Here is a 21,049-nt window from a genome sequence, read left to right as displayed (position 1 = left end):
GTCAGGAATTCCATGCCTCCTTTTGACCAGTGCATTTATTTGACAATGATCAAAACAGCTTCTCTTCGTTACAGTATGTGCTTGGTTGGATGTCTTCTTTGACCCTGTAACTGTTATTGGGCGCCATTTTCACAGCCTCTGAGGATGCCTTATGGTTTATACACAGTTGAAGTGTAACTGTGTCAGGCTCCGTTGACCACAACATTTACAGTCCTGCTCCGTAATACATTCACCAATGCACATGTGTACGTCCTTTGGGAAAATCTATTATATATATTATATACTGAATAGAATAGAATAAAACTTTATTGTCCATCCAGGATGGACATTTTTGTTTGGCATCACCTTCCATTAAAAGGATCACATACACATACTGTACATTTTCACATCATACCCATTTAAACCAGTCAGTCCATCATGTTACATCCACTAACAACATAGAGGACATTGGTACATCATCACATTTAAACCAGTCAGTCCATCATGTTACATCCACTAACAACATAGAGGACATGAATACATCATCACATTTAAACCAGTCAGTCCATCATGTTATATACACTAACAACATAGAGGACATTGATACATCATCACATTTAAACCAGTCAGTCCATCATGTTATATACACTAACAACATAGAGGACATTGGTACATCATCACATTTAAACCAGTCAGTCCATCATGTTACATCCACTAACAACATAGAGGACATGAATACATCATCACATTTAAACCAGTCAGTCCATCATGTTACATCCACTAACAACATAGAGGACATGAATACATCATCACATTTAAACCAGTCAGTCCATCATGTTACATCCACTAACAACATAGAGGACATGAATACATCATCACATTTAAACCAGTCAGTCCATCATGTTACATCCACTAACAACATAGAGGACATGAATACATCATCACATTTAAACCAGTCAGTCCATCATGTTATATACACTAACAACATAGAGGACATTGATACATCATCACATTTAAACCAGTCAGTCCATCATGTTATATACACTAACAACATAGAGGACATTGGTACATCATCACATTTAAACCAGTCAGTCCATCATGTTACATCCACTAACAACATAGAGGACATTGATACATCATCACATTTAAACCAGTCAGTCCATCATGTTATATACACTAACAACATAGAGGACATTGATACATCATCACATTTAAACCAGTCAGTCCATCATGTTATATACACTAACAACATAGAGGACATTAATACATCATCACATTTAAACCAGTCAGTCCATCATGTTACATCCACTAACAACATAGAGGACATTGATACATCATCACATTTAAACCAGTCAGTCCATCATGTTATATACACTAACAACATAGAGGACATTGATACATCATCACATTTAAACCAGTCAGTCCATCATGTTATATACACTAACAACATAGAGGACATTGATACATCATCACATTTAAACCAGTCAGTCCATCATGTTACATCCACTAACAACATAGAGGACATTGATACATCATCACATTTAAACCAGTCAGGTTTAAACCAGTCAGTCCATCATGTTACATCCACTAACAACATAGAGGACATTGATACATCATCACATTTAAACCAGTCAGTCCATCATGTTATATACACTAACAACATAGAGGACATTAATACATCATCACATTTAAACCAGTCAGTCCATCATGTTACATACACTAACAACATAGAGGACATTGATACATCATCACATTTAAACCAGTCAGTCCATCATGTTACATCCACTAACAACATAGAGGACATTGGTACATCATCACATTTAAACCAGTCAGTCCATCATGTTACATCCACTAACAACATAGAGGACATTAATACATCATCACATTTAAACCAGTCAGTCCATCATGTTATATACACTAACAACATAGAGGACATTGATACATCATCACATTTAAACCAGTCAGTCCTTCATGTTACATCCACTAACAACATAGAGGACATTAATACATCATCACATTTAAACCAGTCAGTCCATCATGTTATATACACTAACAACATAGAGGACATTGATACATCATCACATTTAAACCAGTCAGTCCATCATGTTACATACACTAACAACATAGAGGACATTGATACATCATCACATTTAAACCAGTCAGTCCATCATGTTACATCCACTAACAACATAGAGGACATTGATACATCATCACATTTAAACCAGTCAGTCCATCATGTTACATCCACTAACAACATAGAGGACATTAATACATCATCACATTTAAACCAGTCAGTCCATCATGTTATATACACTAACAACATAGAGGACATGAATACATCATCACATTTAAACCAGTCAGTCCATCATGTTATATACACTAACAACATAGAGGACATTGATACATCATCACATTTAAACCAGTCAGTCCATCATGTTATATACACTAACAACATAGAGGACATTGATACATCATCACATTTAAACCAGTCAGTCCATCATGTTATATACACTAACAACATAGAGGACATTGGTACATCATCACATTTAAACCAGTCAGTCCATCATGTTACATCCACTAACAACATAGAGGACATGAATACATCATCACATTTAAACCAGTCAGTCCATCATGTTATATACACTAACAACATAGAGGACATTGATACATCATCACATTTAAACCAGTCAGTCCATCATGTTATATACACTAACAACATAGAGGACATTGATACATCATCACATTTAAACCAGTCAGTCCATCATGTTATATACACTAACAACATAGAGGACATTGATACATCATCACATTTAAACCAGTCAGTCCATCATGTTACATCCACTAACAACATAGAGGACATTAAAACATCATCACATTTAAACCAGTCAGTCCATCATGTTATATACACTAACAACATAGAGGACATTAATACATCATCACATTTAAACCAGTCAGTCCATCATGTTACATCCACTAACAACATAGAGGACATTAATACATCATCACATTTAAACCAGTCAGTCCATCATGTTACATCCACTAACAACATAGAGGACATTGGTACATCATCACATTTAAACCAGTCAGTCCATCATGTTACATCCACTAACAACATAGAGGACATTAATACATCATCACATTTAAACCAGTCAGTCCATCATGTTATATACACTAACAACATAGAGGACATTGATACATCATCACATTTAAACCAGTCAGTCCATCATGTTACATCCACTAACAACATAGAGGACATTAATACATCATCACATTTAAACCAGTCAGTCCATCATGTTATATACACTAACAACATAGAGGACATTGATACATCATCACATTTAAACCAGTCAGTCCATCATGTTACATACACTAACAACATAGAGGACATTGATACATCATCACATTTAAACCAGTCAGTCCATCATGTTACATCCACTAACAACATAGAGGACATTGATACATCATCACATTTAAACCAGTCAGTCCATCATGTTACATCCACTAACAACATAGAGGACATTAATACATCATCACATTTAAACCAGTCAGTCCATCATGTTACATCCACTAACAACATAGAGGACATTGATACATCATCACATTTAAACCAGTCAGTCCATCATGTTACATCCACTAACAACATAGAGGACATTGATACATCATCACATTTAAACCAGTCAGTCCATCATGTTACATCCACTAACAACATAGAGGACATGAATACATCATCACATTTAAACCAGTCAGTCCATCATGTTACATACACTAACAACATAGAGGACATTAATACATCATCACATTTAAACCAGTCAGTCCATCATGTTATATACACTAACAACATAGAGGACATTGGTACATCATCACATTTAAACCAGTCAGTCCATCATGTTACATCCACTAACAACATAGAGGACATTGATACATCATCACATTTAAACCAGTCAGTCCATCATGTTATATACACTAACAACATAGAGGACATGAATACATCATCACATTTAAACCAGTCAGTCCATCATGTTATATACACTAACAACATAGAGGACATTGATACATCATCAAATTTAAACCAGTCAGTCCATCATGTTACATACACTAACAACATAGAGGACATTGGTACATCATCACATTTAAACCAGTCAGTCCATCATGTTACATCCACTAACAACATAGAGGACATGAATACATCATCACATTTAAACCAGTCAGTCCATCATGTTATATACACTAACAACATAGAGGACATTGATACATCATCACATTTAAACCAGTCAGTCCATCATGTTATATACACTAACAACATAGAGGACATTGATACATCATCACATTTAAACCAGTCAGTCCATCATGTTATATACACTAACAACATAGAGGACATTGATACATCATCACATTTAAACCAGTCAGTCCATCATGTTACATCCACTAACAACATAGAGGACATTAAAACATCATCACATTTAAACCAGTCAGTCCATCATGTTATATACACTAACAACATAGAGGACATTAATACATCATCACATTTAAACCAGTCAGTCCATCATGTTACATCCACTAACAACATAGAGGACATTAATACATCATCACATTTAAACCAGTCAGTCCATCATGTTACATCCACTAACAACATAGAGGACATTGATACATCATCACATTTAAACCAGTCAGTCCATCATGTTATATACACTAACAACATAGAGGACATTGATACATCATCACATTTAAACCAGTCAGTCCATCATGTTACATCCACTAACAACATAGAGGACATTAATACATCATCACATTTAAACCAGTCAGTCCATCATGTTACATCCACTAACAACATAGAGGACATTGATACATCATCACATTTAAACCAGTCAGTCCATCATGTTACATCCACTAACAACATAGAGGACATGAATACATCATCACATTTAAACCAGTCAGTCCATCATGTTACATCCACTAACAACATAGAGGACATTGATACATCATCACATTTAAACCAGTCAGTCCATCATGTTACATCCACTAACAACATAGAGGACATTGATACATCATCACATTTAAACCAGTCAGTCCATCATGTTATATACACTAACAACATAGAGGACATTGATACATCATCACATTTAAACCAGTCAGTCCATCATGTTACATCCACTAACAACATAGAGGACATTAATACATCATCACATTTAAACCAGTCAGTCCATCATGTTACATCCACTAACAACATAGAGGACATTGATACATCATCACATTTAAACCAGTCAGTCCATCATGTTACATCCACTAACAACATAGAGGACATTGATACATCATCACATTTAAACCAGTCAGTCCATCATGTTACATCCACTAACAACATAGAGGACATGAATACATCATCACATTTAAACCAGTCAGTCCATCATGTTACATGCACTAACAACATAGAGGACATTGATACATCATCACATTTAAACCAGTCAGTCCATCATGTTATATACACTAACAACATAGAGGACATTGATACATCATCACATTTAAACCAGTCAGTCCATCATGTTACATCCACTAACAACATAGAGGACATTGATACATCATCACATTTAAACCAGTCAGTCCATCATGTTACATCCACTAACAACATAGAGGACATTAATACATCATCACATTTAAACCAGTCAGTCCATCATGTTATATACACTAACAACATAGAGGACATTGATACATCATCACATTTAAACCAGTCAGTCCATCATGTTACATCCACTAACAACATAGAGGACATGAATACATCATCACATTTAAACCAGTCAGTCCATCATGTTACATCCACTAACAACATAGAGGACATTGATACATCATCACATTTAAACCAGTCAGTCCATCATGTTATATACACTAACAACATAGAGGACATTAATACATCATCACATTTAAACCAGTCAGTCCATCATGTTACATACACTAACAACATAGAGGACATTAATACATCATCACATTTAAACCAGTCAGTCCATCATGTTACATCCACTAACAACATAGAGGACATTAATACATCATCACATTTAAACCAGTCAGTCCATCATGTTATATACACTAACAACATAGAGGACATTGATACATCATCACATTTAAACCAGTCAGTCCATCATGTTATATACACTAACAACATAGAGGACATTGATACATCATCACATTTAAACCAGTCAGTCCATCATGTTACATCCACTAACAACATAGAGGACATTACTACATCATCACATTTAAACCAGTCAGTCCATCATGTTACATCCACTAACAACATAGAGGACATTAATACATCATCACATTTAAACCAGTCAGTCCATCATGTTACATACACTAACAACATAGAGGACATTGATACATCATCACATTTAAACCAGTCAGTCCATCATGTTACATCCACTAACAACATAGAGGACATTAATACATCATCACATTTAAACCAGTCAGTCCATCATGTTACATCCACTAACAACATAGAGGACATTGGTACATCATCACATTTAAACCAGTCAGTCCATCATGTTACATCCACTAACAACATAGAGGACATTGATACATCATCACATTTAAACCAGTCAGTCCATCATGTTACATCCACTAACAACATAGAGGACATTAATACATCATCACATTTAAACCAGTCAGTCCATCATGTTATATACACTAACAACATAGAGGACATTGATACATCATCACATTTAAACCAGTCAGTCCATCATGTTACATCCACTAACAACATAGAGGACATTAATACATCATCACATTTAAACCAGTCAGTCCATCATGTTACATCCACTAACAACATAGAGGACATTGATACATCATCACATTTAAACCAGTCAGATTTAAACCAGTCAGTCCATCATGTTACATCCACTAACAACATAGAGGACATTGATACATCATCACATTTAAACCAGTCAGTCCATCATGTTACATCCACTAACAACATAGAGGACATTAATACATCATCACATTTAAACCAGTCAGATTTAAACCAGTCAGTCCATCATGTTACATCCACTAACAACATAGAGGACATTGATACATCATCACATTTAAACCAGTCAGTCCATCATGTTACATACACTAACAACATAGAGGACATTGATACATCATCACATTTAAACCAGTCAGTCCATCATGTTATATACACTAACAACATAGAGGACATTAATACATCATCACATTTAAACCAGTCAGTCCATCATGTTACATCCACTAACAACATAGAGGACATTGATACATCATCACATTTAAACCAGTCAGTCCATCATGTTACATACACTAACAACATAGAGGACATTGATACATCATCACATTTAAACCAGTCAGTCCATCATGTTACATCCACTAACAACATAGAGGACATTAATACATCATCACATTTAAACCAGTCAGTCCATCATGTTACATGCACTAACAACATAGAGGACATTGATACATCATCACATTTAAACCAGTCAGTCCATCATGTTACATCCACTAACAACATAGAGGACATTGATACATCATCACATTTAAACCAGTCAGTCCATCATGTTACATCCACTAACAACATAGAGGACATTAATACATCATCACATTTAAACCAGTCAGTCCATCATGTTATATACACTAACAACATAGAGGACATTGATACATCATCACATTTAAACCAGTCAGTCCATCATGTTACATCCACTAACAACATAGAGGACATTGATACATCATCACATTTAAACCAGTCAGTCCATCATGTTACATCCACTAACAACATAGAGGACATGAATACATCATCACATTTAAACCAGTCAGTCCATCATGTTATATACACTAACAACATAGAGGACATTGATACATCATCACATTTAAACCAGTCAGTCCATCATGTTACATCCACTAACAACATAGAGGACATTGATACATCATCACATTTAAACCAGTCAGTCCATCATGTTACATCCACTAACAACATAGAGGACATTAATACATCATCACATTTAAACCAGTCAGTCCATCATGTTATATACACTAACAACATAGAGGACATTGATACATCATCACATTTAAACCAGTCAGTCCATCATGTTACATCCACTAACAACATAGAGGACATGAATACATCATCACATTTAAACCAGTCAGTCCATCATGTTACATCCACTAACAACATAGAGGACATTGATACATCATCACATTTAAACCAGTCAGTCCATCATGTTATATACACTAACAACATAGAGGACATTAATACATCATCACATTTAAACCAGTCAGTCCATCATGTTACATACACTAACAACATAGAGGACATTAATACATCATCACATTTAAACCAGTCAGTCCATCATTTTACATCCACTAACAACATAGAGGACATTAATACATCATCACATTTAAACCAGTCAGTCCATCATGTTATATACACTAACAACATAGAGGACATTGATACATCATCACATTTAAACCAGTCAGTCCATCATGTTATATACACTAACAACATAGAGGACATTGATACATCATCACATTTAAACCAGTCAGTCCATCATGTTACATCCACTAACAACATAGAGGACATTAATACATCATCACATTTAAACCAGTCAGTCCATCATGTTACATCCACTAACAACATAGAGGACATTAATACATCATCACATTTAAACCAGTCAGTCCATCATGTTACATACACTAACAACATAGAGGACATTGATACATCATCACATTTAAACCAGTCAGTCCATCATGTTACATCCACTAACAACATAGAGGACATTAATACATCATCACATTTAAACCAGTCAGTCCATCATGTTACATCCACTAACAACATAGAGGACATTGGTACATCATCACATTTAAACCAGTCAGTCCATCATGTTACATCCACTAACAACATAGAGGACATTGATACATCATCACATTTAAACCAGTCAGTCCATCATGTTACATCCACTAACAACATAGAGGACATTAATACATCATCACATTTAAACCAGTCAGTCCATCATGTTATATACACTAACAACATAGAGGACATTGATACATCATCACATTTAAACCAGTCAGTCCATCATGTTACATCCACTAACAACATAGAGGACATTAATACATCATTACATTTAAACCAGTCAGTCCATCATGTTACATCCACTAACAACATAGAGGACATTGATACATCATCACATTTAAACCAGTCAGTCCATCATGTTACATCCACTAACAACATAGAGGACATTAATACATCATCACATTTAAACCAGTCAGTCCATCATGTTACATCCACTAACAACATAGAGGACATTAATACATCATCACATTTAAACCAGTCAGTCCATCATGTTACATCCACTAACAACATAGAGGACATTGATACATCATCACATTTAAACCAGTCAGATTTAAACCAGTCAGTCCATCATGTTACATCCACTAACAACATAGAGGACATTGATACATCATCACATTTAAACCAGTCAGTCCATCATGTTACATCCACTAACAACATAGAGGACATTAATACATCATCACATTTAAACCAGTCAGATTTAAACCAGTCAGTCCATCATGTTACATCCACTAACAACATAGAGGACATTGATACATCATCACATTTAAACCAGTCAGTCCATCATGTTACATACACTAACAACATAGAGGACATTGATACATCATCACATTTAAACCAGTCAGTCCATCATGTTATATACACTAACAACATAGAGGACATTAATACATCATCACATTTAAACCAGTCAGTCCATCATGTTACATCCACTAACAACATAGAGGACATTGATACATCATCACATTTAAACCAGTCAGTCCATCATGTTACATACACTAACAACATAGAGGACATTGATACATCATCACATTTAAACCAGTCAGTCCATCATGTTACATCCACTAACAACATAGAGGACATTAATACATCATCACATTTAAACCAGTCAGTCCATCATGTTACATGCACTAACAACATAGAGGACATTGATACATCATCACATTTAAACCAGTCAGTCCATCATGTTACATCCACTAACAACATAGAGGACATTGATACATCATCACATTTAAACCAGTCAGTCCATCATGTTACATCCACTAACAACATAGAGGACATTAATACATCATCACATTTAAACCAGTCAGTCCATCATGTTATATACACTAACAACATAGAGGACATTGATACATCATCACATTTAAACCAGTCAGTCCATCATGTTACATCCACTAACAACATAGAGGACATTGATACATCATCACATTTAAACCAGTCAGTCCATCATGTTACATCCACTAACAACATAGAGGACATGAATACATCATCACATTTAAACCAGTCAGTCCATCATGTTATATACACTAACAACATAGAGGACATTGGTACATCATCACATTTAAACCAGTCAGTCCATCATGTTACATACACTAACAACATAGAGGACATTGATACATCATCACATTTAAACCAGTCAGTCCATCATGTTACATCCACTAACAACATAGAGGACATGAATACATCATCACATTTAAACCAGTCAGTCCATCATGTTACATCCACTAACAACATAGAGGACATGAATACATCATCACATTTAAACCAGTCAGTCCATCATGTTATATACACTAACAACATAGAGGACATTAATACATCATCACATTTAAACCAGTCAGTCCATCATGTTACATCCACTAACAACATAGAGGACATTAATACATCATCACATTTAAACCAGTCAGTCCATCATGTTACATACACTAACAACATAGAGGACATTGATACATCATCACATTTAAACCAGTCAGTCCATCATGTTATATACACTAACAACATAGAGGACATTGATACATCATCACATTTAAACCAGTCAGTCCATCATGTTATATACACTAACAACATAGAGGACATTGATACATCATCACATTTAAACCAGTCAGTCCATCATGTTACATACACTAACAACATAGAGGACATTAATACATCATCACATTTAAACCAGTCAGTCCATCATGTTACATCCACTAACAACATAGAGGACATTGATACATCATCACATTTAAACCAGTCAGTCCATCATGTTATATACACTAACAACATAGAGGACATGAATACATCATCACATTTAAACCAGTCAGTCCATCATGTTATATACACTAACAACATAGAGGACATTAATACATCATCACATTTAAACCAGTCAGTCCATCATGTTACATCCACTAACAACATAGAGGACATTAATACATCATCACATTTAAACCAGTCAGATTTAAACCAGTCAGTCCATCATGTTACATCCACTAACAACATAGAGGACATTGATACATCATCACATTTAAACCAGTCAGTCCATCATGTTACATACACTAACAACATAGAGGACATTGATACATCATCACATTTAAACCAGTCAGTCCATCATGTTATATACACTAACAACATAGAGGACATTAATACATCATCACATTTAAACCAGTCAGTCCATCATGTTACATCCACTAACAACATAGAGGACATTGATACATCATCACATTTAAACCAGTCAGTCCATCATGTTACATACACTAACAACATAGAGGACATTGATACATCATCACATTTAAACCAGTCAGTCCATCATGTTACATCCACTAACAACATAGAGGACATTAATACATCATCACATTTAAACCAGTCAGTCCATCATGTTACATGCACTAACAACATAGAGGACATTGATACATCATCACATTTAAACCAGTCAGTCCATCATGTTACATCCACTAACAACATAGAGGACATTGATACATCATCACATTTAAACCAGTCAGTCCATCATGTTACATCCACTAACAACATAGAGGACATTAATACATCATCACATTTAAACCAGTCAGTCCATCATGTTATATACACTAACAACATAGAGGACATTGATACATCATCACATTTAAACCAGTCAGTCCATCATGTTACATCCACTAACAACATAGAGGACATTGATACATCATCACATTTAAACCAGTCAGTCCATCATGTTACATCCACTAACAACATAGAGGACATGAATACATCATCACATTTAAACCAGTCAGTCCATCATGTTATATACACTAACAACATAGAGGACATTGGTACATCATCACATTTAAACCAGTCAGTCCATCATGTTACATACACTAACAACATAGAGGACATTGATACATCATCACATTTAAACCAGTCAGTCCATCATGTTACATCCACTAACAACATAGAGGACATGAATACATCATCACATTTAAACCAGTCAGTCCATCATGTTACATCCACTAACAACATAGAGGACATGAATACATCATCACATTTAAACCAGTCAGTCCATCATGTTATATACACTAACAACATAGAGGACATTAATACATCATCACATTTAAACCAGTCAGTCCATCATGTTACATCCACTAACAACATAGAGGACATTAATACATCATCACATTTAAACCAGTCAGTCCATCATGTTACATACACTAACAACATAGAGGACATTGATACATCATCACATTTAAACCAGTCAGTCCATCATGTTATATACACTAACAACATAGAGGACATTGATACATCATCACATTTAAACCAGTCAGTCCATCATGTTATATACACTAACAACATAGAGGACATTGATACATCATCACATTTAAACCAGTCAGTCCATCATGTTACATACACTAACAACATAGAGGACATTAATACATCATCACATTTAAACCAGTCAGTCCATCATGTTACATCCACTAACAACATAGAGGACATTGATACATCATCACATTTAAACCAGTCAGTCCATCATGTTATATACACTAACAACATAGAGGACATGAATACATCATCACATTTAAACCAGTCAGTCCATCATGTTATATACACTAACAACATAGAGGACATTAATACATCATCACATTTAAACCAGTCAGTCCATCATGTTATATACACTAACAACATAGAGGACATTGATACATCATCACATTTAAACCAGTCAGATTTAAACCAGTCAGTCCATCATTTTACATCCACTAACAACATAGAGGACATGAATACATTCACTCACAACCGACCACTGTACCAATACAATTTACTTTATATTAGTAGTCCAACAGCGCAAGGAACAAATTCATGTTTGAACACATTCTTCTTGGCCATGGGCATTCTGAAGCACCAGCCAGAGGGAAGCCTCTCGAACTGATTAAATAAAAAAAATATTATAACATTACTCAAACGGAAGGAGTTTGCATTTTGTCGCAGTCCAGGCAGTGCTGAGAGGGATAGTTTGGCCTGCACTTTGTTCGGGTTCTGGTTGGATGTGGGGGACTGTAGAGGGTGGGAGGTGTCGCCAATGACAGAAATATAAACGCAACACGCAACAATTTCAAATGTTTACTGAGTTACAGTTCATATAAGGAAATCAGTCAATTGAACTAAATAAATTTGGTCCAATCTATGGATTTTACATGACTGGGCAGAGGTTCAGCTATATTGCAGCCTGGGAGGGCATATGCCCACCCACTTGGGAGCCAGGCCTACACATTGGGGAGCCAGACCCAGCCAACAGGAATGGACTTTTCCCCACAAACGGGCTTTAATACAGATAGAAATACCCATAAATTGTGCACAACATTTGAGAGAAATAAGCTTTTTGTGCATATGGAACATTCCTGGGATCTTTAATTTCAGCTAATGAAACGTAGGACCAACACTTCACATGTTGCCTTTATATTTTGGTTCAGTGTATATAACCTTCAAGTAAGTCTTAATTGTTTTATGTTTTCAATGGGTTGTGTAACATCACAACATGATTGTATAATTTTAATTGGACTCATCTAATTTCTCAGTCCTACACACCCTGAGGCAAAATCTACTGTTGGACGGTTTGAAGGAGCAGCGATTTCTATGGAGAAATGCTGTGCATTTTCTAGCAGAATTAAGAAAGCAGCTTTTGTAAACATACCATTATAATTGTCTAATATCAAAGCAATGCCCATTAGGTATCCTTTGTTGTGATGACTTATTTTTGCATATCATTCTTAAAATTCATGGCATGCATGGGTCAGATCATTCGTTTGCTTCATGTTTTGAAGGCTCTGCATAATTTTTGGGCATTTCAATTGTCGTTGTTTTTCCTTTTTTTCTGGGCATTAGTTTTGCTCGAGGCGGACTGAACAGTCAGTCAACGATGGTGACGTGACATTTGGGTCAACACAGTCCCCTCTCTGGAGAGAATCCAAAAGGATGGATGAAGTCACACTTTAGACCACACATTGCCTTTATGTAGGTCACCTTCCTGAATGTTACGTTCCCCAGTTTCTGTGTTTTAGTTTGTATTTGAGTGTGTGTTTCAGGAGATGGCTTCCTGAAGTACTCCCCAACCAGATGATTGGTCGACCCTAGGCTAAGGTTTGGCCGCTCCTGTTGCAATGTAAATTGTCTGGGAAAGCCCAGGAAGTAGTAGCTGCTCTTTCCCTGGAAGACAGTTTACACTACGAAACAGTTAAAACTACCGTGTTGCGGGCTTATGAGTTGGTGCCTGAAGCTTATAGACAGCACTTCAGGAACCACAAGAAACCCTCTCACCGTACTTTTGTTGAGTTTGCTAGGGACAAAGAGTCTCTGTTTAATCGATGGTGTTCAGCCAGCAAAGCTAACACATTTGCTGATATTCGGGAGTTGATGCTGTTGGAGGATTTTAAAAGCAACCTCCCTGATAGAATTGTAGTTCATTTAAATGAACAGAAAGTGGTGACTTTGGCCCAGGCAGCAGTGTTGGCAGATGAGTACGCTTTGACACACAAGACTGTCTTTGGTGCACCTCGTTTTGAAGGTAGACTGATTATGTCGTCAGTGCCTCGTTCAGGTCGCTTTTCCTCTGACAAGTCTTTTCATGAAATCCGTGAATGTTTTTACTGTCACCAAAAGGGTCACGTGATTGCGGACTGCCCAGTTTTGAAAAATAAACCGAAACAGTCCCAGTCACCGTCCCCAAAAAGGAAAAGTTTGGGTTTAGTCAAGTCTTTGGCTCGTCCGTTGGTCCGAGGTATTGATTCAGCATTTGAGAAACCGGATCCTGTTTATGCTCCGTTTATCTCTACCGGTTGTGTTTCCTTAACTGGAGAACAAGCTGATCAAAAGCCAATTAAAATCTTACGAGACACTGGGGCGGTTACCACTGGGGCGGTAATCATTACTGATGCTTTACCCTGGTCTCCTGAAACATATTGTGGCTCACATGTTATATTACAGGGCATAGAGACAAAAACAGTACCTGTACCATTACACTGGGTCCACTTAGTGTCAGACTTGGTATCAGGACGTTTCCGTGTTGGTGTAGTGTCTACACTGCCAGTAAAAGGAGTCACATTGCTACTAGGGAATGATATTGCTGGTGGTAACGTTACTCCTGTGTTAGAGGTAGTAGACAACCCAGAAATCAGAACTACAGATGAGAAATTGGTTCAAGCATTTCCCCATGCTTTTCCTGCTTGTGTGTTAACGAGGGCACAATCTCGCAAGCTTGGCCACGTGGTGGATTTGGCTGGTTCCATTTTTGAGAATGTTGAAGTAGAAGACAATGCATCGAGTATTCCTTCTGCAAGTCCGACAGTTTTTACAGGAGTAAAAACTAAGGCAGGGGACTGCGAAATCGCGCCCCAATTACATGACATTCTTTTGTCTGTCACCCCTGAGAAGGTGATTGAATGTCAAAAAGGAGACACCAGTCTTCGTAAGTGTTTTGCTTCGGTAATTTCCATTGAAGAAGCTAAAACTAGAGAGACTGCCTACTTTATGGAAGCAGGAGTTTTGATGCGTAAATGGGCAGCTCATGACACCGTTAATGACTGGAGTGAAGTGTGTCAAGTGGTTGTTCCTACACCGTTCCGACAGCAGGTGCTGTCACTCGCCCATGACCAGGCGTGGTCTGGACATTTGGGGATCACAAAGACTTATAACCGGGTCCTTCGTCATTTTTTCTGGCCAGGTTTGAAGTCTGATGTGGTCCAATTTTGTAAAACATGTCACGTATGTCAACTCACTGGGAAAGCGAATCAAACAGTTCCTCGAGCACCGCTCTGCCCGATTCCTGTGGTGGGGGAACCGTTTGAAAGAGTGATAGTTGATTGTGTAGGTCCATTGCCGAAAACCAGGTCAGGTAACCAGTTCCTACTAACAATAATGTGCAGTGCTACTCGATACCCAGAGGCTATTCCTCTCCGTACTATAACGGCTAAGACTGTGGTGAAGGCACTGGTGAAGTTCTTCTCTACGTTTGGACTCCCTAAAGTAATCCAAACTGATCAGGGATCCAACTTCATGTCAAAGCTGTTTTCAAATGTGTTAAAGACATTGTGTATTTCCCATCAGGTCTCAAGTCCGTATCATCCAGAGAGTCAAGGGGCTCTCGAACGTTGGCATCAGACGCTGAAGGCAATGCTACGCAAGTATTGTATGGATACCAGTACCGATTGGGATGAGGGGGTGCCCTTTGTCCTATTTGCTATTAGGGAAATGATACAAGAGTCCTTAGGGTTCAGCCCTGCTGACCTTGTGTTTGGACATACCCCAAGGGGTCCGCTGAAAGTGTTGAAGGAGCATATCTTATCTCCTACACCCAGTAGCGCCCCTAAAAATGTGTTGGATTATGTCAGTAAGATGCGGGAGAGACTGCACGCCGCATGTGCGTTGGCCCAAAAGTCTCTTTCCTCTTCGCAAAAACGCATGAAGGTGCATTATGACAAAAAGGCTGTTGGTCGTTCTTTTGCACCAGGGGATCAAGTTTTAGTTTTGTTGCCAATTCCTGGCTCATCTCTGTCAGCACGTTTTTCTGGACCATATCTGGTGGAAAAGAAACTTAGTGACACCAACTATGTGATAAAGACCCCAGATCGAAGGCGTTCTTCCCGTGTGTGTCATGTTAACATGCTAAAAGCATATTATGTACGTGACTCTCCAGACAGCTCCTCAAGTAAGCCGGTCCAGCCCGCCGTCTCCAGTGTGGCTGCGGTGGTGCTGAAGCCTGGCTGGGACCTAGAGGATGATAAGGAGGATGGGTTGGAGTTACGCCATACGTTACAGCAGTGTGAACGCCTATGTAATTCAGAGATGCTGAAGAAGTTACCCTCTCAAATGGAACATTTGGATAACGATCAAACTAAGGACCTTATCCTATTGATAAACAGTTTTCTCAGTGTGTTTCAGGACGTTCCGAGTCGCACGTCCATCTTGAAACATGACGTGGATGTAGGGAACGCTGCTCCTATACGTCAGCATCCGTACCGGGTTAATGCAAAGAAAAGGGAGGTAATGAAAAGTGAGGTAGCTTATTTATTACAGAATGACATGGCAAAACCCAGTAACAGCTCCTGGAGTTCCCCATGTATTCTTGTTCCTAAGCCTGACGGTACGTCCCGCTTATGCACGGACTATCGTCGAGTAAATGCAGTTACAAAGTCTGATTCTTTTCCTCTACCTCGATTAGATGACTGCGTTGATAGAATTGGCTCTGCTGCTTACGTTAGTAAGTTAGATTTGTTAAAAGGTTATTGGCAGGTGCCTCTGACCTCTAGAGCTTCTGACATATCGGCTTTTGTTACGCCTGATAACTTTGTACAATACACTGTGATGCCCTTTGGCATGTGTAATGCACCTGCTACTTTTCAGCGTCTAGTTAACATTGTGTTTGCAGATGTGCCAAATTGTACTGCATACCTTGATGATGTGGTGATACATTCGTCTACTTGGTCTGATCATCTCTCCACTTTGAAAAGTGTGTTTCAGCGGTTGGAGAATGCTTCTTTAACCCTCAATTTGGCCAAGTGTGAGTTTGGGAAGGCTACGGTGACTTACTTAGGGAAACAAGTGGGACAAGGTCAAGTGCGCCCAGTATCTGGCAAAGTGGAAGCAATTGTTGCTTTTCCTGCTCCCACGACTCGACGCCAGTTGCGCAGATTCCTAGGGATGGTAGGGTACTATCGTACATTCTGTAAGAATTTCTCGACGGTAGTAGCTCCCCTTTCATGTCTGCTTAGTCCCAAGGTACCATTTAGGTGGTCCAAGGACTGTAACCATGCTTTTGAGTCCGCTAAAGCGCTACTTTGTAGTGCCCCAGTGCTTGCCACCCCCAACTTTGACAAACCTTTTAAGTTGGAGGTTGACGCTAGTATAGTGGGGGTGGGTGCGGTTCTCTTACAGGAAGATGAAGACGGAGTGGATCGGCCCGTCAGTTTCTTCTCCCGTAAGTTTAACTCGTGTCAGTCAAGGTACTCCACAATTGAACAAGAGACGCTAGCTTTATTGCTAGCCTTACAGTTCTTTGAAGTATATGTGGGATCCAGTGCCTTGCCTGTTATGGTCTTCACAGACCATAATCCTTTAGTGTTCTTGAAACAAATGTACAATCAGAACCGCCGCCTTATGCGGTGGGCTCTGATTGTACAAGGATATAATGTACAGATAGCCTATGTGAAGGGCTCAGCGAATGTGGTTGCTGACGCTCTATCACGGGTTTACTAACTGGGGAAGCGTTGGGTTTTGTTATTACAAACTGTATGTTTGCAATTTTTGTGGTGGGCGTGTTACGTTCCCCAGTTTCTGTGTTTTAGTTTGTATTTGAGTGTGTGTTTCAGGAGATGGCTTCCTGAAGTACTCCCCAACCAGATGATTGGTCGACCCTAGGCTAATTGATGATTGGAGCTGACCCCGCCCCCTCGTCAAGAAGCAGCTGACTCTAATCACCATTGCCACCTGAAGATATAAAAGCCAGTGTTCTGTTCAGAAGAAAAGAGATGAGATCAGGAGAGAGATTAGAGGGAGATTGAATATTTAGGAGAGAGATTAGAGAGAGGAGAGAGATTAGAGGGAGATTGAATGTTTTGGATAGTGTTGGTTGTGTATCAGAAAGTGTTGGTATGTACTATATTAGTTGTTGTTGGTAGCAGCTTTGCTATGTCCTGTGTTTGTGAGTGTTTGTGAAATTGTTAATAATTATTCTGTTTCATTTGTTCCCAGGGGGGAAGGGGAAGGCACTTTGGGAGTGCTTAGGCAAGAGGCCCGCGGGCATACATATACCCGTAGTATATTTACTGTCTAGGCACACTAGGTAAGACCTGGGCGGACCACCCCCTGTATTTTGGTTAGGGCACCAGGTGGTGCTAAGTTAGGTAAGTTAAGTGGGTAGGCAGGTTAGATAGGAGAGGGGGAACTTTGATATTTACTTTCTTTGCTTTGGTTCCGTCCAGCACCTTTTCCCCATATTACCGTGTAAGAAAATAAATCCTAGTAAACGGTAAATTCTGCCTTTGTCGTCCTTTCTCGCACCTGCAGTCCATACCTCTTGCACTTCACAGAGAGTTGAGTTGTAGCAGGGAGTTGCGTTCCCTCTTCTCAGAGGCGTGCGTAACACTGAAGAAGTACAGTTAGCATACTGCAGATATATTTAAAAAAAAAGATTAAACTGGGCAAGTCAGTTAAGAACAAATTCCTATTTACAACAACAGACTACCAGGGAACAGTGGCTTAAATTCCTTGTTCAGGGGCAGAACAACAGTTTCACCTTGGGGATTCGATCCAGCAACCTTTCGGTTACTGGCCCAACGCTCTAACCACTAGGCCACCTGGGGCCCCATATGATACTTCAGATAATATTTTATACATAGAGTATCACAGATCAAAAAGAGATATTTATATTTTGCAAATATAATGCACATACAGTTGAAGTCGGAAGTTTACATATACCTTAGCCAAATACATTTAAACTCTGTTTTTCACAATTCCTGACATTTAATCCGAGTAAAAATTCCCTGTCTTAGGTCAGTTAGGATCACCATTTTATTTTAAGAATGTGAAATATCAGAATAATAGTAGAGAGAATGATGTATTTCAGCTTTTATTTCTTTCATCACATTCCTAGTGGGTCAGAAGTTTACATACACTCAATTAGTATTTGGTAGCATTGCCTTATTTAACTTGGGTCAACCATTTCGGGTAGCGTTCCACGAGGTTCTCACAATAGGTTGGATGAATTTTGGCCCATTCTTCCTGACAGAGCTGGTGTAACTGAGTCAGGTTTGTCGGCCTCCTTGCTCGCACACGCTTTTTGAGATCTGCACGTTTTTTCAGATCTGCACACTTTTCTATGGGATTGAGGTCATGGCTTTGTGATGTCAACTCCAATACCTTGACTTTGTTGTCCTTAAGCCCTTTGGAAGCATGCTCGGAGTCATTGTCCATTTGGAAGACCCATTTGCGACCAAGCTTTAACTTCCTGACTGATGTCTTGAGATATATCCACAAATTTCTTCCCTCATGATGCCATCTATTTTGTGAAGTGCACCAGTCCCTCCTGCAGCAAAGCACCCCCACAACATGATGCTGCCACCCCCATGCTTCACGGTTGGGATGGTGTTCTTCGGCTTGCAAGCATCCCCCTTTATCCTTCAAACATAACGATGGTCATTATGGCCAAACAGTTCTATTTTTGTTTCATCAGACTAGAGGACATTTCTCCAAATAGTACGATCTTTGTCCCTATGTGTAGTAACAAACCGTAGTCTGGCTTTATTAAAGTGGTTTTGGAGCAGTGGCTTCTTCCTTGCTGAGCAGCCTTTCAGGTTATGTCGACATAGGACTCGTTTTACTGTGGATATAGATACTTTTGTACCTGTTTCCTCCAGCATCTTCACAAGGTCCTTTGCTGTTGTTCTGGGATTGATTTGCACTTTTCGCAGCAAAACACGTTAATCTCTAGGAGACAGAACGCGCAGTTGCATGACACAAAATGACTTGTCATGCACAAAGTAGATGTCCTAACCGACTTGCCAAAATTATAGTTTGTTAACAAGAAATTTGTGGAGTGGTTGAAAAACAAGTTTTAATGACTCCAACCTAAGTGTATGTAAACTTCCGACTTCAACTGTATACATGACAGAACATTTGTTAGCTGTTATCCTGTTTATCTCACTCTTAACAACTTAATAGTTAGTAGTTACTGTATTTTTGACTGCTATTCTTTCTTTTTGCAACATGAAATCACTATCAGTTAGCATGTGGAACATTCAGGGCCTAAAC

Source organism: Salvelinus namaycush, chromosome 10, assembly GCF_016432855.1.
Source record: "Salvelinus namaycush isolate Seneca chromosome 10, SaNama_1.0, whole genome shotgun sequence".
NCBI lineage: Eukaryota > Metazoa > Chordata > Actinopteri > Salmoniformes > Salmonidae > Salvelinus > Salvelinus namaycush.
The sequence above is the reverse complement of the archived record's forward strand: the minus strand, read 5'-3'. Positions refer to the sequence as shown.